The sequence below is a fragment of the Dufourea novaeangliae genome, unplaced genomic scaffold, assembly GCF_001272555.1.
Source record: "Dufourea novaeangliae isolate 0120121106 unplaced genomic scaffold, ASM127255v1 scaffold57, whole genome shotgun sequence".
NCBI classification, from domain to species: domain Eukaryota; kingdom Metazoa; phylum Arthropoda; class Insecta; order Hymenoptera; family Halictidae; genus Dufourea; species Dufourea novaeangliae.
The window spans coordinates 1,607,793-1,630,388 of NW_015373937.1; the positions used below are offsets into that span (position 1 = coordinate 1,607,793).

General features: G+C 42.9%; 1 long non-coding RNA gene across 1 annotated transcript; it reads right to left on the reverse strand.

Moving 5' to 3' along the window:
- Nucleotides 1-4: 4 nt before the first annotated feature.
- Nucleotides 5-19,803, reverse strand: LOC107185469. The gene is made up of 3 exons (XR_001516165.1): nt 19,012-19,803; nt 1,013-1,375; nt 5-537 (listed from the first exon to the last, which is right to left on the reverse strand). It is a non-coding gene; the product is annotated as an uncharacterized LOC107185469 (long non-coding RNA).
- Nucleotides 19,804-22,596: the final 2,793 nt, after the last annotated feature.

Consider the following 22,596-nt stretch of genomic DNA (forward strand, 5'->3'; position numbering starts at 1 on the left):
CACCTTCACTTCACCTTTCGTCGCGTTCCACCACGCACCCCTCTATCCTTTTTATCGACCCACGGTGCGCTACCCCCGTCCACTTGGCCTGGACCACGTCCACGGGCAATTTACTTCTCGCTGAAACGACCACAATTGCCTGGATTGAATGATGTCTTCCTGAACGAGGTCGCTTTTCTGTCACTAGATGGTTTTCCTTCGATCGTTGTGGCTTTGTTAAACAGACCTTGTGATCTCCTGTGATTATCTGCCAATAAAATTCTTTGGTAGTCAATTTGTTGCTCGGTTGTCTAAGAATCTGATTATGCCCTGCTGGTTCTTCGATCTTTCGTCTTTTTGGTCCTCTAGAATGTCGATCTCGAATGTTTCGTTCGTGTCTGTTGCGATGACGATGATGTCGAACGATTTCGATCGATGTCAAGTGTAAGGAAACTTTGTGCCTAGCGTGGATCTCATAATAACGACATCGTGATAGCGACGAGAGGACGTTATCCGCCGTTTACGGAGTATGGTGAGACAATGAGACCGTGATCGGTTCTGAAAACAATGCGTGGACTATTGTGAGACCGTGGCTCGACCGACACGTGACGGCCTATCGGACATTTTTCTCAAATGGACTGATTCCCGCACGTTATAAATTCAATCTTCCCTTCGCCCACTATCAATCTGCTGTTTTATCAAATTAAATAGTTATCTCGATTCAACTGACATTCTTACAATCGTTATTACACCATACTAAAGCAATATTTCCTAACGTTCATTCGAATCATACACAGTCTTCATTTAAACGCGTCATCTCTGTCAGATAATCTGATTCGCCATTCAAAGTAAGACACTGAAATCTCTCGAGCTATAATTACCATTCTTATCTACGTTCCGGGAAAAGTCGATAAAAAGATTGCATTTTATTTATGTACATATGTATATTGCGATTATACGATACTCGAAGTGAATTATTCGAAACATTTCACCTAACAGTCGATGGAAATATAAAAAAATATCTCTCTCTTACCCAATGAAAATTCCACGATCCCGAAACGCTTCTTTCTTCCGTTTCTCCCCGTCACCTTCTTCCACCACTCCACCAACACAAACCACGACCGTGTATCACTTTCGCCCGTTTAACGAAGTCCTTGCACCCTCTGCCCTGCCATTGCCTGATAGACGCGTCATTCCGACATACGTTGTCCCTGGACGCCCGACGTCAGACAACTGTCCACCAGGTCAACTGATTTTCGTGGTACACGTGTGTCCGTGCTTATCATGCCCCTCCTCTACCTGTTTCCACTGTCGATCTCGCCTCCTCCTGTTCGCTCCTTGTTCTCTGGACCACTCTCAATCTCCTTCCTTTTATTCAGCCGCCTCAGTCTCTGTCCTGCAAACCGGATAAAAAAAAAAAGGCCAGGTTAACAGGCGCCTGCATACACACGCGACTCGTCGCGGCCACAAGAATTATGGACGAGATTATAAATTAAACGTGTAACAATGTAGGCATTCCAGAGAACGTTTGCCTCGTTCATTTACTAGATCGTCCTGGGTGAACGCGGTGCCTCGATCCTCGGCAGCCATCAACGATCATTCAGTCATTGATGGATGAAGAATCGTGAGAAATTGGAAGATTCTGTGATTCTTCGGGGGGGAATTTCCAGATCTGATATTATTCATGTCTGTCGGTGGACTAAGTGAATTTTACGTGAGTCATTGTATGCGGAGAAAATTTCGCCTGGATGGTGATCGTTACTTGAAATGTTTCTTACCAATGTTTTTTACTAATGATTAATGAGTTATTATATGATTTTATACCTAATGTGCAGAAAATTGTGCTGAGTACAATGAGAGGTTTAGAAAAACGATACAAAAATCTGAGGTTTCGAAATTTGTGGTGAAAATATTATATGGTACACGTCGATGCTTCGTCGAACGATTACAGATCGTTTTTAATGAACAGGCAGGTTGGAAAGGGGGGCATGAAACAGTAATAATAATAGGAGAATCGTGCAAATATCAGACGGTTCAACGATAAGGCTATCGGTCTTGTTTACGATGCCGTGGATTTACTTTGTACCATTCTCGGCAAATATTAGAAAACGAGATATCGAACAGCGCTATGGTAAACTATAATTACTTTTTCACCTTTAGTCGTTACGAAAAGGGCCCTGGATTTCGTCGAGGCATGACTGTTTCGCCTTAGGGGCCGACCTATTTTTTTAAACACCTTCGAATATTCCACGGTGGAGTTCTGCTTTTAAATTACAGAGGTGTATTAACGGGCTGCCGCAGAGCACGCGAACGTTATAGAATTACAATGCGTGCGGGCATTGCCGAGCGTTTCTATTGAAATCGGATTGAATACATACACGGGGCGTGTCTAATCGCGACACGACAGATCCCGAATTATTACAGAATTTTCGATAAGTTGATGATCACACACAATTTGATAATCTGTCAACAATTTTATTCCTTCCTTTACTATAAAATATCAATGAACAGTATTTATGTCATGACTCGATAAATATTATCATTACATCAGGAATATCTTTTTTACAAAGGGTGTAAAATCAGAAAGTAGGTTTTATACATCTGGTTAAATAAAGAATGAGAGTTGCTAGAAATTTTTAAGGGTCTATGTATATGTCGTGTATCAATTATGATTATGAAAATCAGGAAAAGTATGTATACAATTGCACCGAGGTCCAAAACTTTTGGTCCAAATTTCAGGTGTAGAAAAGATATTAAATCTGAAAAGATGCAATTAGCACCGTATTAAAATGTAATTAGTAGTTCCCTAGCCACGAATGCATTAAGACCAGATGCGACCTGTGCTCGACAGTGATGCGTTTTCTTCCAAGAATGAATAAAACAAAGTGACAATTGAAGTATCGAAGTAACACGGAACGCGATGAGAACACACATACGCCTTCGAGCACTTGCACACATTATGAAACTGACATAATGACCAGAGGAGGATTTCGCAAGCGCATACGTAGAAAGCGTTACGAGGCGTGGAGCTGGGAGCAAGCGTTATCTCAGTTTCGATACTGAAATTAAATACGCATTTTCCCGTCTACGGAGTGACGAGCCTCTCAGGCAATATAGGAAATCAGCTGACCGTCGTATAGAAGGTGTTTCGGAATCTCAAATACTACGTCCAGTAATTTTTCTAATTCCGAATATTATATTTGCCATCCATTTCTGCTATCTTATCAACGTTAGAAGGCCTCATACGTTCACGTAAATATTCAAACTAGACAAATTTAAATACTTATCGTATTTCAGATTGTATCATTTTCAGGGTCATGTCCATCAGACCATCATCTTTGAAAGACTTTTTGTATGTGCAGACAGAGGAACTTCCTCCATGCTTCCTGAATATTTCGATACACACGAAGGTTATGAAAGATTATGGAATGAATAGAATGTTCTTCTATAATTTCTATATAACATCTAAGTTTAAAAAGAAACAGAGTATAATCTATACATCTGTTCCCGTCAGATATTTATTTAAATACTCAGGGTTGAACATTTGAAAATATGCAAACTGTTAAGTATAAAGTGCATACCGCCTATGGTTTTCAAGTGATAACTACCGGTGAATAAATTTTGAAACGTGCTGTATCTTTCAATCAGATGTTCCATCTCCTCAATGATCGCGGAATCGCAACGAAAGCGTGCTCTTCGTTCTCCACGTGTGTGCCGTCCACGCGTTACATTATACCATATGAATGAATCCGGCGTCCCTGAACATATTTTGACGAACGAACGATCGATATATTTCACGTTTAAACAGACCCCTACTCCTACACGCGAGTCACGCGACAGGTATCGGTTTTGCAAAACGTCGTAACACAGTCGATCGATGTAAAATTCATTAGTTCGTTTCGCCAGGATCGAGTGTCGCGCCATCAAAACGACAGATGTTCGATCGACGCGTACGGATCTATGCGTTTAATGATTGTCGGTCTTCGAGGAATGTTTCATGATACAGGGCGTAAACAAAGGAGACTTATTCGACGTAAAAACACAGTGATCTGCATACGTCCGCCGGCTACGAGAGTGATTTATGAAACCGCGAGGAAAGAGATCGACGGGAGCAGCGAGCCGGCTGAAACCCGACATCATTAGCGATCGTTGCTTTGTGGTACCCGTGGCCCGAATAACTTCGATCTTTTTACGATACTGGCTAGCGGTATTCTCTGTGCGTTGATCGTTTTAATTGACAAAAGGAATCAGCCGCGAAATAAATGTGCCCGTTCGCGAAAGCATTCGCAACTCTAGATAAGTATCGATAAATTTTGTACGAGATTGTAAGTGAATTTATATTTTTACAACATCAGGATTGTACATATTTTATATCAGTAATTTGTGGTATTTTTAGTACTTTTATATCAGTAATTTGTGATATATTTATATCAGTAACTTTTGGCGGTACCTAACGTTTTGTCTTATCTTATTTCGAAGCTTCATTATCTAGATCATGGGATTTTCTCCTATTAATCATTGGCACCATTTTGGTATCATAGTCGAAGGATGTATCAGCATCAAGTGTACTTGATATTCTATGATTACTTTTAGAACCATCGGTCGAATAAAGTATTAAATAGAACGAAGAACTGGTTTCACGAGACCACAAGAGCATCGAAAATATAATTTAGATTATTAAAGATTCTTCAACAATTTTTATCATTTCGACTAATTCATGTCCTTTTTCTACATCTTCCTCGACTACTATCATCGTTGTAATTTACGGAATATTTAGCTCAGGCTAAAGATAGTTTTAATGACAGTCTGATGACTATACCTAGCCTTTTACACGCTTCTATTTGCATATTAATTATGCCATCTACATTTACATTTATCTGTGTTGCAATTTAACACGATAAAGAGACGCCTCGCCGACTAACGGATCGTGGCCGAAGAAATTTTCACAGATAACAACGACGTGCGCGCGCGCGCGCGCGAGCGAACGAGTCGACGCGATTCGCGCGGTTAACGAAAATATAAACTAAAAGCGCAACAAAGTGTTTCGTGTCTCTAAAGAAGAGGAGGATGTATGTGGGCTTTTTTGTGACCGAGGACGCAGTGTGCATCATCGTGTCTCCCGTTTGTCGCGAACATTCAATTCAACGGCTAATGCAATTTATGTTCTTTTTTATCTGGCTGTTTGCTCGGGCGCGTCGTTACACCGAGGGCCGCGATAAATCAAAAGATACCACGACAACGTTTAAATATTTCATTCGTGAAACGAACAACGAACGAAGGAAAAAAAGTAAAAGAAGAAGAGATTTTTCGCTGTGGCGAATCAAGGACGCCTCGGTGCACAACACAACTTCCTCGAATCGGACGCGATCGTTTTATATGCCACGGAGCAATCGTAAACCTCATTGCAGTGCGGCGCAACGCGTTGTAATCGCGAATCAACAACGCCTATCGCATTACTACGGACTCATGCGGGGTGTACTGTTCAATACTTTATTGCGTTTCTCCGGTCGCGTTTCCGCCTCCTCCTCCTCCAACCCGCTCGTAAATACCCCATTGTTTCCATTCATAGGCAAGCTATTTTTCATTATTTTTCTTTTCAAATGATCTACTCAGTGTTCAGGTAGCGTAAACCGAAGAATTCAATTGTGAAACCACACTGTGAATTTCACGATGAAATTTGATAATAATTATGTAATAATCAATTATTAATAAAGCATTAACACAATTGATACTGAATTTAATTATCAGGGAGACTTCCCGTTTGATTCTGAATTTTTTCATACCAGTATGTATACATATGCATAAATGAAGTTTCTAATTGAAAGATTGATACTTTCGTAATGTTTGTATGTTGAGAATGATGAATACTTTTGTCCCACCCTGTACACACACCGTCGAAGCATATTATTTAATTGAAATGGAATTACAATGTTCCCCCGTTAATTAAGTCCATTTCCAAGATTATACGAAAATATACCCCGTTACTCTTTTGCTGGAATGTATGCAAATGCAAAATCGATTCGAAAGGTGTTCAACAACACCACGGAATAATTTGCATACGCATTAAATTTCGCACGGCACGTTATAATCGCTAGTCAACAACGCCTATCGCGTTACTCCAGCAGCCTCTCGGTGAGTATTTTGCAATGGTTTTATTCAGTTTCCTGACTTGCGTGTACAGAGTCCAAAACACACGATGGAAAAGATCTTTGTTTTCCCCTTAAATCCTTTATTCGGATTACGGGAGTGGGAACGACCCTCCTAAAATCTTTAAACTAAACGCCCTTTAATGCGTGTTAACATTATTTGAAATTTATCTAATCCTCTATTGTTTCATTAAATTCTTCAATGTTGCAAAGCAAATTCGTTTGCACTTACCAGTTCCAAAAATAATAGTTTTAAATAACCATCCGAATTTAATACATTTACTTCACTGGTTAAAAATAGTCCTCCTTCGATAAATTACCAGAAAATTTATCCACGATATCGCATGTTTCGAGTGCATAGAATTAACGGATTAACGATCGAACGTGTCCTTAGCGAATGGTATTTACTCTGACGTAAATTTACCACACGTTGCGTGCCAACAGGCGAAAGTACTGGGGTGACAACGTGTATATCGTACACGATAGAAAGTGTACGACGCCGTTGTCCACAGAAGAAAGTGTCATTGTCGTTTAAATACTCGGCGCAGTTTCGAACACTGGTTTACATTGCCGGGTACACGCCACACGCCCGTTCGTCGCCGCAACAACGGTGAAAGTCATCATCCGTCGGCCAGTGGGCTGATCATTATGCCATCCGGGCAATCGTCATTCAATTATTACACCGACATCTACGTGCTTCTGTCTCGGCGTAATTGTGCTCGACGGGCGAAATGGGAACCCGACTCTGTACTGCGTCGCGGGAAACTCAACGATCATTATTTAACGCGATAATCATTATTTCGAGCCGTTTTCTCAGCCTGAATAATGACCTCTGTTTTTCCGATTGATTTTACGGTCACAAAATTTTTGTTTTACAATTACTTATACTATGATGTATTGTATGCTATATACATATATATATATATATCAATATATTCGACAATTTAATTTAGGATACATTGAACATTGATAATTTTAGTGTTAATTGATTGTATTCATACGATGGAATTAATGATCGATTCGTTTGTCAAGTGAGGACGTGGCTTAATTCAAGATGGGTGGTTATAAAGTGAAACAGCGTACTTCGATGCTCTATACTCTATCGTAATGGAGTTTGTATTCCGAGGTGCTTGAAGGTATTGTATTGACGATATTAATATCATAAACCATGATCAAAGAACGTGTTTACTAGTCGTTGAAGTGGATATGTGGCCTAATACACGCTCGAATGTCATAAAATCAACCGCAAAAAAACATTTTTTGTTCCTGTAAAGTAACGTTCAGTTTCATATATCATTCCAAATGAATCGAATGTCTTATTATACTGTAATTTTCATATAGCCTGTAGTGCATGTGTTTATTTCCTCTCACCGTTCGTCTCGTGTAACGACGCCGCGTAATATCGACTCGTTCGCCTCTCGAAATTTCGATTTCCTTTCTCTTTTCGATCATCAAAGCGTAAATGAAAGATCACACGAGTTATTGGCCTTATCATAGGGGGGAAGGAGCATTGATATCGACACACACAGGCGTCAGACCGGCCGCGTGCGTGTGTGTACAGCCGTGTTTACAGGTATTTCCTCGATCGTTCGGTACGGAACACGTTAGGTTGACGACCCTTTGATAACCACGCGCGCGTTCACGTCGCGACGTGGATCACAGCAGCGTCCAATTAAGAGACATTTAGTAATCAAAGCGTTAATGAGGCCTCGACGCCGTGACTTAAATTTCAAAATTGACCGCCATAGAAGCAGACCTCCCATTTTCTTCCATCGGTAATATTAAAGTTAAACTACCATAAGTAGACTGCCGATTTTATGCACTTATCGTAAATGTAAGTGTTTAATAAGTAATAAAGTAAACATTTTCATGGAGATTATATGAACTTTAGGCCACTTTGGACCCAAAAGAACCTTTAATAAACGAAACAAATCTTAGACGTCTAACCATAATATCAACATTCAAAATATTCTTTTGAACAATGTGATATCTCTTTGTATCGAATGAAGAAAATACGTATTAGAACCTTTACACTAGGAATCTCCTAATTCCCCATACATTATGTCCTATTCTGTGGGTTCTGTCGGGAAATTCTACGTTTTCAATTTCCTAGTAAACTTCTGCTCATTTCAATACCGATCTAAAACACATGAAATATTATTCTTCCACTGAATATTTCAAAAATATTCTGATCAAAGTGCGCATGGAAATACGAACGTGTCAACAGAAAACTGTAATTCAGTGCAAAGTAAAACAACGTTCACGCATAAATGATATTTTGACAATGCGTGTATCGTCGTCGCGAGCGTAATCAACGATGTACGAACGGAGAAACGAGGGGCACAAAGGTGTGCAACGCGGCGCTGAGTAAAAGAAACGCAGCGGATCGTTCGCCGGTGGAGGGTAGGGAGAGGAAAGAGAAAAAAAGCCGGTGATGCAGCACAATGCTCCACACCGCGTACGTAAATAACAGGCGAGTGCTGTTATCTCGTCGGCTCTCTGCAATATGGAACGCGTTATCTTGCACAGTCGACTGCAGAATATTGCGTTTTTATCGCGAAACCGCTGGATCCACGCGGCGGCGGTTGCGAACAGTGCTGGTTTTTAGAGGAGGGGAGCGTAGATACGGGGATCGGGATTAAGATCGATTACGCGTCGCGTCGCGTCAACAGCATCTACGACGATTTTTCATCGAGAACCCAGCGATACGTGATACGTACAATTCAGATCGAAAATTTCTCTTTATCCTTTCGCTGTTCTATGTTTGCGCTCGTCAAGCAACGGATTTTATCGCGCGACGACAAAACTCAAAGGTGAAGCCCGATGAATTATCATTCTGTCGACTGATAACGAATCGAAACAATAATATTGTGCGTATGATTCTGTTTCCACGTAAAAACCCCAACAGTGGTTGAATAATCGTTTGTTATTCGAGTAATTTGTTAAGAGTATACGAACGACCGTATTATTTGGTCTATATATAGGATGTTTCAGAACATGTTTTCTGTGAATCGACGTAGAATTGTTTCAAGTCAGTAAGATTATACATTATTCGATAAACTACTGATAATGTCCCTGTATAGTGCTGTGAGTCATGGAAGTATACGTACCCTTCTTAATTTATTAATAATCTATTACTGAAAAAAATTAAATTGCGCTCACCCACGGCGATGAATCGATGTTTCCGCTTATCGATCGCTTAACGAAACCGTCAGACGAACGGGAGGCAAAAATCCGATCGATTAAGAGACGTTTGACAGGCGCGATCATTCACGCGGCCGACGCGTCACGAATCTGTTCGGGCTTCGTGAAACGATCGAAATTCCTTTTTTCGTCGAGCCAGACGGTCGTTCCGTAATTTATCGGACTTACTATGATTTTCAAGGTGAAGTGACTGGCTAATTTCGTCGGTTGGGCAACTCCGTTCGCTACTCCGTGCGGTGCGCGTAATCACGGCACCGAGAGGCGTCCCAGGAAATCCTCTTCCCGTTGAAAAATTTCATTAAGCGTGCGTGTAAATTACCCGACCGCCTAAAACGCAATTAAACAGGCCCCCCCCAGGCTATCATCGACGACCGATTCGCCATCACAGAGACTCGTGTCTTCTACGAGCCTTCGATCCACCATATAATCTTCCGGATAAAACGTGATCATCCGTGACTATTAAACAGCACGAAGACTTTTCCGTGTAGAAAACAAGAAAAATAGAAAATATAAATATTACGACGTATCATGTAAAAAGATTGTAACGATACCTACATATCAAAATGAGAATGTTTTCTTTGAAGGCGATTCGTTCGACTCCTATTCACCGTACGATACATATACGTACATAAATCGGACGACGTCTGCAACTGCCATAGCGGTCGTGGCGGGGGTAACGCGTCGCGATATTAGCGCCGGAGCAGGAAATGCCAGCGCGCGTGCCCGCCATATCGATACACCCCGTGCAAAACAAGATAGAGCCCGTGGAACAGATCAAGACGAGTTCCGAGAGATTGGATAGAAGGATGCTTCCTCCTCCACTGTCCAACACAACAACACAACCGACACACGACTGATCACGGGGTTATTATACCGCTACGTGGATCCCGTCGATGACAATTCCCGATGTCTCCATTACCGGATGATCAGTGTGTTCTTTGATCGGTAAGTTCATTGTTCGATCCGGATCCAAGGATGGCGGAGAAGAGGAGGTGGAGAACGGAAGAAGCGATTCGGAACAATGGGAAATGATTTATTCGTGGGGACTCGATAGTCTCTGGTTGTAAGGTGTAACAATGAGTAATTCGATGTTTCGAACAAAGAGGCTAGACGGCTCAGTCCTGGGTGGACCAATGTCGCCAAATAAGGAAGATATGCACTTGGATCGAAAGTCAACTTTATAGTGGCTATAAGACAATGCATATTTTTCATGATTTCTTATATTTAACCCTAGATCACTAAACTATCCTGTATCTTACGTTATTACTAATCATTCGTAAAAATGATGACAACAGATTTCTGAGAATCGGGAATTCGAGGTCGCAATTTTTACGATAGTTTAGTAATCTAGGGTTAAATCTGTAATATACTGTATCATTTTATTATATGCGAATAATATCCTACAATTGTAAAGAAATTTATCGTTAGGAAGGAGTAAAGGTTAAAAAGTCTCGGCGTTCGACGCGATAAAAATGGCACAAAGTGCAGGTGAGTATCTCCTGCAAATACGCTGATGCAATACGCACTGCACAGGTAATGGATTGTCTAGACACTCTGCGTTGATTTCTCCAAAATTCAATGAGATATGTTTTTTTCCATTTTCACTTTCACGAAAACCGTCAACGAACGAAAGTAGGTACGTACAATCCTACATAATTCCAAAATCTAAATAATAAAAACACCTCATAGAAAAACATATTCTAAGTAGCACTCACTACAACCTTGCTGATGCTCCCGCTCGAAAAAATCTACTCTCGGTGTGCGCGCCTAAACAATTGAAATGTATTCGCAGCGCGAAAGAAACGAGCGGACGGTGGAATGCACGATTTTCTTCGACTGTTCAAAGATCTGACGTCAGATCTTAAATATTAAAGAGGGAGTACTGAGAACGTGAGGGGTGGGGGGGGGGAAGGGAGGGGGCACGATGAATGAACCACCATCGTTGACCGAAGGTCTTTGATTTTGTTTCACGGATCCCGCGCGGACGTCCCGTTTCCGTTTCGCCGAGAATTCCAATCTCCATTCTCTCTCTCTCTCTCTTTCTCTCTCGAATGGTGAAAGTTTCTACCAGGGAAAAACGGGGCCCACAAGGAGAGTGAAAACTCGATTTTCACGTGGGTGTGTGTGTCTTGGAACGCAGTTTGCACGGATAACAACACATGTTCAGAAGGGAGGAGAGGAAGGGAAAATCCCGTAGCGTTGTTGGGCTCGTGTTACCCGGAGAGTTGTAGATCCTTTTCACCGTTCGAGTGCCGCGTTACGAATGGTCGGGGACCCATGCCCACACAGGGCCATACGTGACATGGGAGGGAAAAGCGTGTATAATATCCAGAGCGAAGAACTGTACGGTATACCATACATACACGCGGTTTATTCTCGAGTTACAGGCAGGGTAGGAGAACATGAAGATTTTCCACGAGAAAAGACGGGTAATGAAAGTGTGCAGCCACCTCGACGAGAGCATTCCGTTTCCCGACCGAAAATAAACCACCCTACAGGCTACAGGCCAAGGGGACCCTTCTTGGAAGACGCACAACACCGAGATTCCTCTTCCTTTTGGCCGTTTCTAAATCCCTGGATTCTAAAAATTCGCACGAGTCGAACGGACGAACAACGACGACGACGACGATCTCTCGAAGCCGAATAAATAGATTAAACGCATCGAGGATGCTCGGAGACAGATGACCCAGCCTTTTGTGCATCATTTGGAAGGACTTAGTTGTGGAAGCACGTTCCGAGTCATAGTATGTCCGATTTGGAGAAATATTCGCTGTACCAAAATATTGAACTCTTAAAATACAATAAAATATAGATTGTCGTGCCCTATTTGGAATTTTTTCTAGTTTCACTTCCTACACTCGAGAACTATGTTAGCGATAAGATTGTGATTAAATTGATATTGAAAATACTTGTTGTGTAACATTCTGTCGCACAAAATTACAGAAGCCACGAAGAATTATGTATTATATAAAACGACCTGGTAACGATCCAAAGAATCGCAATACGTATGAAATAATACTCTTCACCTTCAGAAACATACAAAACGTGAAAATGTCGAGAAAACAGGAAGTGTAACCGTCACAGCTGACCAAGGAACATACATTATTGATCGAGCAAAAATGACCGAACAGATTTCCTTTAAATAAAACAAAAACAAGCAAAACTTGCACACAGAACATTTTACTGACATTACCGATTTCCTTCCACAGAAACACACCTACGAAGACCTCTATCCTGCCCGAATCCAAGAATCCTAAACTACATATCCTACACCACACCCATTCGAGGACCGGGTCCGATCGTGGAAAAACAGGAAGTCTGAGGGAGCTGCGCAAAGTTTCCATTTTCATTTCGTGTTCGTTCCTTTCAACCAACCCAAATATCATTGTACGACCGTTTGCGCAGCGTACTTTTTCACGTAGGATTAGGTCGGGTGCGCGGGCACACTGTGCAAGTACTGCAGTGTATAGCCAACGTGTACTAGCGCGCTTACGTCTATACCTGGGTTCCGGGCCGAAGCAAATCTTGGGACCATTAATAACATCGCCGGCGCAATTATCGGGGCCAGCTGCTACGTACCCCGAAGGGCCCCATCGACCTCTCTGCAGGTACGCCTAGCGCACGGCTAGAAAACCCCTCTTGTATATACAACGAACGTTCTTCTCTATATATATATGTATATAGAAAGAGAGAGAGAGAGCTATACGTACGCGCAGGTACGTAGCAACAGACCCTGGAACCTTAATTTCTGCTATCTCATTGCGGTTCACCGTTTTAAAACAATTCAAATTGCTGCGTGATCGAGAGAGAAAGGGCCTTCAGAAACCCTTTTACAACGTCGATCGGTATTACGACAGATTATATTCCTTAAACAGACGATTTTACGAGTATACTCGAAAAATTTATTTTCCTCCCCCGCTTGGTCGAACCCAGGAAATACATAATATTTAGTGTTGCACAATAAATTGTAAAATTTTTATAACCGAAAGCCCCGACGATCATCGGTTTCCATTTTCCAATAATTATCTTTTTACTGCCCGGTGTATTCGAGAGAGACAGGGAGATTCTGATATCCGTATTTATTAGCCTTTTGCTTCACCTCCGGTACGGAATTTTTCGTTCTCTTTCTCTTCAATCGAGGATTACTCGATCTACCGGATATACAGACGCCGGGGATATATGTATTATGTACGTTTCCTGCTCTCTCTCTCCTTCTCTTTCGGTGTCGAGGAACTCGTTGGTGCAACGATTCCCACGCTTGTGGTACGTATGAACACGGGGACCGACACGACCGATGCGCTGACTCCCGACAGGATCGACAAACTTTGCGTACGCACACCCGACAATTGACCGTTTCTCTACCCGGGTGGTGACGAATGTATGGACATCGTTCCGCGGCCGCAATCTCGTGCCCGTCAATTCATTAATTAATCGACGGACAGGGGCCCCGTGCTCGAGCCGCGCCGTCTCGTTCGGTCTATGCGCTATGCCAATTACCGGGGCATTGTCGCGCATAAATCATTAGGCGAAACGTGACGCTTTCAAAATTCGGTTACTTTGCACGGTTTTTTACAACGAGTATATACGCTCCACCCACCCACAGGTAGGTATATATATCCCTGATATACTCTCTTTATCTTGACGGGCTTGCGCTATCGGTCGTGTAAAGGTACGGAGATATATCGGTACGGTAACACGCGTCTGTTTTGACGGTCGAGTGAATAAAAATGATAACTGACAATAAAAGAGCGTGAAATCGTGAAAAACATTTTTTTGAAACTTCATAAACAAGGGGTTAAAGAATGGCTGTCCGGTATATTTTTAAGGTAACAATCAACAGTGAAGCGTCCATTAAGACGATCGACGTAGGCGAAAGCTTAAGATCTGCTATCGGTCGACGATCGTGAGAACGATAAAAATCTCTGATAGATGGATCAACGGTGTTTACGCGTTATCAAGGGTACAAAACGATTTCTTAGAGATTTCCAATTACGATCCAAGCGGTGTAAATTCGCGGAACGCGTCATTCCACGGGCCCGAGCGTGACTCTTTTGTTCTCTCGGCACGATAACGATAGGGATTACGAGGCTCGAGAATTAGAGGATCGATAATCGTGCACGATAATGAACGTATTTGAAAACAACGAGCATTTTTTTTTTGTTGATACGTCGAATCTGATGGATACGAGTCTTGCGAAACGGAGGAAGTGAAGTTAATCTTTTCCTTCGACAAGTACCAATGTAACATAAATGGAACAACCTATCAATGAATTTTATGTACACTAAGGATTAATAATTTTTACGAACTTACAAGATGCACATTTTACTATTTTTTTACGTGGATAGATATACATATACTTGAACTTCAAGATGTGTTTCTTACACACATTTCTTCACATACTCCCAAATAACAATTAGGTGTAACAATTTATATTCAATGTCTATTTATGTATCCTCATAGTTTTTACTTGAACCATACATTTGTGATAACTTTCCCTTAATTTTACAATAAAATTCGTAATTTACCACGTAATTTGATCAAATAAAGTTAACAGCCTTCTGTGAACAAATTTATGAGTCACTGTAGATGAAATTGACGAAGGGCGCTGCAGAAAGCAGACTTTCGATTTCCTCGGTAAATGAACACTGAATGTGACAGAGAATAATGGATTATTTCTTCACTACATCGAGTACATATTCCCTATTCTCTGCAAGTTTCCCAAAAACTGTCGCACACATGTTCACGGTTTTATTACTCGAAAACGACCGAACGTTCGCAGTGATCTAATAAATCGGTCGGAAAAATACTAGAAGCCTTGTGCGTGCGTAAAATGTGGCCGAGAGAGCTGACTGTTTCCGAGTGCCTCGTGACTATCAGCTTATCGGGATGCGTGTGAGTCAGTCATTAATAAAAGGGTCGCTCACGGTGAAAAGCGTGGAGCAGGCGAAGGGCTCGGTATCGATCAAATAACCATAGGCCCTACCATGCGGAAAGACACGAGCTCGAAAGGGATCCTCTCGGTTCCTAACGAAAACGCAGTTAATCATTCTTTCAAGAAAAAAACAAAATGGCGAACTCATCCGAAATAATAATTCACGTTCGTCTCTCCTCGATGGAAGGTGTTTTACTCTTTTTTTTTTTTTTCTTAAATCCGAATCGTCGTTTCAACTCACGATTTCGATTCGATCGTTCGATACGCGTGCAACACGTATTTATTCCGCAAGATAATGCACGTGCGTATATACATTACGTGTCCTCGACAACACGCACTCTCTCCCTCTCTCTCTTGCGCGCGCGCGTCCAGGAAGTTTCGTATCGAATTTATCAAAAACACAACGGGAAGCCTGTAGGATGATAGGCGAGAGAGAAAGTGTACACGAGCATAGCTAGTTTCTCTGGTACAAAAATTCTTGTCTGTAATCCGAGCAGCGTGCTTCGAAATTTTGAACCGTGGATACCTTTACACACGGAGATATATTATGATGATCGACTATAGGGAATTAGAGGCTCTCGAAATACTGGTTACCTCATCCGAGTAGGCGATTCTACAATTATTTCGGTGTATACTCTCGACAGTAGACACGGACTAACGACAGAAAAATTGTACGGGGAAAAATTAATCAAAAATGTCGTATACATTTTTCCTTTGTAACTCCTCTTTAACCCTGGATCACTAAAGTATCGTAAAAATTATAACTTGAAGTTCAAATATCACGTGTTTTCTTTCACTCGTAATTTTTTACGAAAAATTCGTAATAATGCGAGTCACGAGATAGTTTAGTGATCTAGGGTTAAGGAAATTTTCGAAAATTGCTCTTGTATTTTTTTAATTTTCTCAAAACTGATCCTTTGTTGGAAAAATCTGAAGTGTCAGACGTTTGACACAAGTGTCGAATATCTCGTTTATCCATTATATAGGGTAACCTGCAACTAGAAGTTACAGCCAAAGATCGATGTTTCACTATCTACAAAATTTACTTTAAACGCACACCACATTCACTTTTCCATAGTTCCACAAACATGAAAAGATTCTCGTCGAAATATTCACTCCCAAACTTCCGAAAGCATACTACAAAAACTCCCAGTATAGATCCTTTCAAAACCCATGTCGCCTACAAAATCGATCTCAGTTACGACATACCGATCGCGACACCCTGGGTATAATTAATTCTAAACTGTCAGAAAGATCCATTTCTGCGAAGCGACACACAGAATATCATCTGCTTTTCCGCTCGTTGCGTGACCACCCTGTATAACGTTAAAAGCGTCTGCGCGAGGATCAACGAAAGTCGACACTGGGCCCTGGGCTCGAGGAAATTTTATGCACCGTGAACGTTCTGACCTGCGGGTCCCTCTGTCCTCAGTTTTTATACATTGTTGCGGAGTCAGATCGGTGAAAAAGGAACGGTCTTACCCGGGTGCGTTTTGAAGCCAGCCCCGCAACAGTGTGGTGTGTACAGGCCACGCGGCCAAATACATAGAGCACACACGTGTCCCGTGTACGTGTGCTGCACAGCCCGATTTATTGATCTCACACGCGTTGCACGCAATACACACCACGATGCGAGCGAGCGAGTCCTGTGTGTCGCAACGGCCCACGAAACTTGTAACAAATTCCGTCTAGAATCCAGCGTGACATGTGCATACAGTAGGGCGGAGGGCATTAGCATATCATCGAAGGGAAATCGAATTCGAGCGGCGAATCGAATTTGGTTTTTCACGGTGGAATCGTCCACAGATCATATTTTGTATTTCAAATGCACGCGCGCGATCGTATAAACATTTATGGATCTCGATGGACAGAGATGAATTTATCTGTTGTGCGCAAGATGTTAACCCGAGATTACTAAAATATTGTGTGACTTACGTTATTACTAATCATTCGTAAAAATTACGACTGAAGGAAAACACGCAATGTTTTAGAGAAAATTTTTATTTTATTGAGATAGTAATTATTAGAAGAAAAATTAAGACAGTAATGATTCGGCACAACGTGCACACACATTGATGATATTGACGGCAACATGACGATTTCTGAGAATCGCGAATTCGAGGTCGTGATTTTTACGATAGTTTAGTAATCTAGGGTTAAGAGGAAGATTTTAATTTAACCCTCCCCGTAGGCGATATGTGTCAATTGTAGACTAATTGCACATTTGCACTATTTATAAACATTCTTTTGTTCCCGGAAAATTATTGACAATAAAGTAACTCTGGGGATGGAGTTGTCCTAAAACTCGTAAGACAGCTGATAAATTGTGATTAAATTCAATATGGATGCAAGTTGTTTGAAATTCACAAAAACCTAGTGAATTAAACAGAAACTGGTCACAGAAAATTATATTTCATTAGGTGAGTCCTCTGAGAATAGATTAACGGAAGATTATTCCAAGCCGTTTCGTGAATTCTTAGCGAAGTAACGTTACCGTACAAGGGAATATAAATTGTCAAATAAATTAACGTAACATGACCCTGAGAACGAAAGTACGCAAAAGTAAAATACATTCCCACAGAGAGACCACTAAAAATCCATCTCGATTTTCATAGCACTATTTCCAAAGCACCGTTACTCCTCGGGATCCCGATTAATCGGTGAACATCGGATCGATTAATACAAATTGGTATAGTGTCCGGTTGGGAATCCGATCGCGGAAAGATAATTGAGAGGAATCGACGGTAATAATAGCCTGGGAAGCACAACGGTTTCAGGTGACAAACAATTTCGAATCATGATCGTTCGAGCGGATCGCGAATGAAAAGACGGTGGATACATAGCAACACATGTCTGCGAAGCGATGGATCGGTACGAAGGAAATCTAAAACCGACGTGAACCACCAAAAAACATGAATCTTGGATATCGTGGATTATGAGACGACAAAAATTTTCGCGTGTAATCCCGACCGATCGTCGCATTTTTGGTAATGGCCGCTCCGATAATACGATTAGGAACGAGGAAATCAAATGACGACGACGACGACGACGACAGGGGATGTATCACGATTATCGCGTGTCTCCTCTTCGATCAAGGGCCCCCACGTAATTTCTATAAAAGCTACGCAGGCGGCGAGTGCGGGGCACGACGTAGTTAACGACGTGGGCCGTGGTCGATCGTGCAATTAACTTTAACGAACGGCGGCCTTGCGATTAAACTTAATTAGTATCGCGGTAATAACTCGTTAATAATCAGAGCCGTGTAACGGCGCGGCGGCGGTTACGCGGCTCCCGTTCCTCGTACACGTGCACACACGGTGCGTACAAAAACGGAATATAAGAGAGACACGAATTTTTCAGGCATGCATGTGTGTGTTTTTCGTTTTATATTTACGTGACGACGTGTGACCAGGAGTATATAATCAGGACGACGACGCCTCTGTGACGCTGTAGGAGAGTCCCTTTGTTTATCGATGAGACGTCTATCATTACAGGAGGAACCAGCACATTCACCAAATTAAAGAATTAAAAAAAAAAGTAGTAGAATTCAACGCAAGATTCACGAATTCCATTCACTTAGGCCAGTGTCCAAATAGCACCACATTTCCTCCCTCTTGCAGACCGCACAACGGTGTTTGTGTGTGTGTGTGTGTGTGCTTGAATATAATCGTCTCGCCCCCGATGGATCACAGAATCGCAATAACACCAGAGATCTGTCGGCTGTGGCGATTCTCTTTGTCACTTACATACCAGCCAGGTATCATTGGTATATCCGTTGAAATGACGAATCTCTACTCGTTGAAGAAAAACCGGTGTGCAGACGTGTGTATACTAGCAGTAAACAAAGAGAACGTCCGTAGTTGCGTAGCGAACCGGCACTGACTGAATGATCGGCTTGACTGAATGGTGGTTGGCAAGAGGAGACGCGGCCGCGCGGTCTCTCTCTTGGTCTCTGAAACGAGTAGGCACCGCGTTTTCCCTTCTTCTTGCTCGTTCCGTATGTAATTTCCGTTTCTTGATTTTTTTTTTTTTTTTTTTCGCAGGATTATTCCTCACACTCGAGTCCAGGTTCGTCGTGTCGGGCACACAAATGCCACTGTCCTTCCGGTAAGTGGTGGAGGGTTTTTGGCCTGTCAGCCCAGCTGCCCCCGACGATATAAACAACAAACGAGACACCAGACGCGCGCGTGCGACGAGGCAGCGAGGAGATCGAGATGTACACACGGAATAAAAGAGAAGAGTCGCGTATATACCCGAGAAGCGAAAACCACGCGGTACGCGCTTCGATATGACCCGTAGGACCGACCCGTATACAACACACTCGTCTGTCAAGAGAGTGCTCCTGTTGGCCGAGCAAACGTAAAAACGTGTGCACTACCGTTTCTCTCTCCCGGCTGCGACGACGACGACGACGACGACGACGACGAGCAAGGCGGTTAGAAACATCGAGGCACGAACCTGATTGCGGGGCGGCGCACCGAATTATGGGCCGCTATGCGCTTTCGGCGGCCTCTCGCTCCCTCTCCACCTTCTACCGTTCTCCTGCTCGCACCTACTGTTCTCTCGGTCGCTCAGCCGACTATGCTAGAACCCTCCCCTCCATACCCAACCGGCGGTACCGCTTGTTCACTGTCGACTACCCCCACCAAGGCGACACATCGCTCCTCTGTGTCTGACGCGCTGGCTCACCCGCCCCACCACAAGGTACTAGAATGCTCCGTACCTTCCCCTCCCGGGGCACGTTGCTGGCGCGGGCAGTAGCATTGCCCCTTACGCGCCTAACTCTAAAACCTATCTCACTCGCGCGAGAGCAAGTTGCCACCTTACGGGCGTAAGCTGCGGGGATGATGATGGACGTGCCTCTCTCGGCTTTGGCTTGCCAACGGCGCGCGCTTCGTGTAGCACTACCGTGCGATCTCGGCGCCTATATCACAGATACGCTCTCGGCGCGGCACAGACGACGCGCCGCGCCGTGTGGCATCCGCCTCGCTCGGTACACGCGTCCTTGGTGATGCTTGCGACCGAGAGCTCTAGCTTCCGACCGGAAGCTATGCGACACCCCTCACGGACGATGTCTGGGGATCTTCCGAGAAATTGATCGATCACGGGATGCTGCGGAATCGCGACAGGTACACGGGGAACCTGATAGGGTGGCTTTTCAGGGAGTGAGTGGGGTCTTCTGTAAGAGTTAGTGGTTGAAAAGACCGGAATTTTTTTATATGTTTCATGAAGGCTTTGAGAGTGTTAGGTACGTTGGAAGATTTGAAAAGTATTTTTCTAAAATATGTTGCAGTCTACATATGTTGCCATTTTGTTAATTTAGCCCTGGATTATGTAGTAAGCTATCGCAGAAATTACGACCCCGAATTCGTGATTATCAGAAATAGGCAGGTTACCGTCAGTGTTGTCAACGTGTGTGCAGATTGTTCTGAATAATTATTGTCATGATTTTCCATTATTTTTAAGTCTGGCTATCATAAATATTTATAACGCAGATTTTTGTCTCAATAAAAATAATATTTTACAAGAATACTACGTGTTTTCTTTTTAGTCGTAACTTTCACGAATGAATAGTAATAACGTAAGTCACAGGATACAGTAAATTGTCGATAAATGTTCGAAGGCCTCTCGGCACCGAACATTAAATACATACTTCATAAATTAATGATCATATGCGACTGAAACAAATATCATTTGCTTCAGAATTTTGAAGCTCTATCCCCACTGTGCGAAATCTCATTATAAAGTCAGCGTTACACCTGGGGACTTCTTCTTGTCAGGGCCGAGGAGCCTTAGAACACTCATCGATGACTTAGTGTAGTTTTGAAATCCAGGATTAGAATAGTTTGGTCTTCCGTCAGACTTCGCCCCAAAATTGACAGGATTTTCTTGCGTTCAATCATTTTCACACTTCTGTGTATGTGATAACGATGCGTCTTGGTATGCACGAGGAAATTACGTCCTTTAGAATGTAGCTACAATTCGCAAAATATGCGTTCTCATTCTAGCCACCAGCCTGCAGCACCGTATAGCGTACTATTCTCTTAGTATTTCCAGTTATTTATTCGACGATCAATAGCGTTCGATTGAAACGACCCATTCGTTCAACTTCAGGTATCTTCGTCAAAGGTGGTGGATAGTGTCTCTGAATGTTATCACTGAAGGTCGGTAAAGAAAGCTCCAAGAGACGTTGCGCGAGAGGAGCCGCAAGAAGGGTGACTAACCCTTACGTAGAAAACTGCAGACTGTTTTCTGTGCTCTTTTGGAGTTCTTTCGTGCCACTTCTTTCACCCTCCGTCAGATGTCAGGCGCGGCGACGTGCCACGGGGGATGATATACATATCAACCCCCCCCCCTGGACCGGGTGCATGCCTTCCGATCACTTCCACCCAGAGTAGAAATTTTCGAGTCGCATTAAGCCATGATTATTTACATATGAACAGACAGCAAAGCACATGGTCCATTTAACTAATTACTACATCGGGCAATTAGACCAGTGTCTGGCGGCTCAGACTACGGTATTTAATGTAAGCTGATATCGCGTAATTAAATGAAAGCACTGGTCTTAATGACTGCCTCGCGGTAAACAGCTTAACGACCGCCATACGAGTATCATCGTTTCGAAACTACGCTCAACGAAATTCCACCGATAACGCTCCGTCGCGTGATAAACAAATCGATTCCTCTGTAATGTCATTTATCTTAACATAATATCGCGCTTAGAGCCGAGGTGTTGTATCAAGAATAAAATCGCGTTAGAACCCATCAAAGGATTGCCAACGCGTCGATCTCATACTTCCAAGTGTCTCACGGATCAAATCAGTCATCATTTTAATCGTTTCCACTCGGAATGTTCTAGTTCCCCGTACATTTTATTCTTCCAGAGAGGACACTCCAGTGCAAAGGGTTAAAAATGTCCGACTCTGAACTTGGGACAATCTACCTATCGCGATAGACTCGTCTATCGCAAGGTCATCCCTTGACACCCAACGTCCATATTCCCACCAAACTTCATTTCTTCAGGTAGGAACGAATTCAGGTGCAAGATCATCAAGTTCGGTTCACCGGAAAACGGACCAAACGATCGTCGTGTACGAAATACCGATTAGCAGAAGAAAAAAACAATCGTTAAGGTGGAAACGCGCAGCCACGTGTCCGGGCAACCCCCACGGGCAGTGGTGAAACGCGCGGCCGCGTGTTGACGACGACACGACGACGCGCCGCAGCGGTGCTCGCGTGCGCTGGCGCATGCGATCGATACCAAACACCGCCGGGGTTTTCGCGTCCCCGCGCGACGTCAGGACAGACGGGCCGAACAGTAACGATAGAGGACGA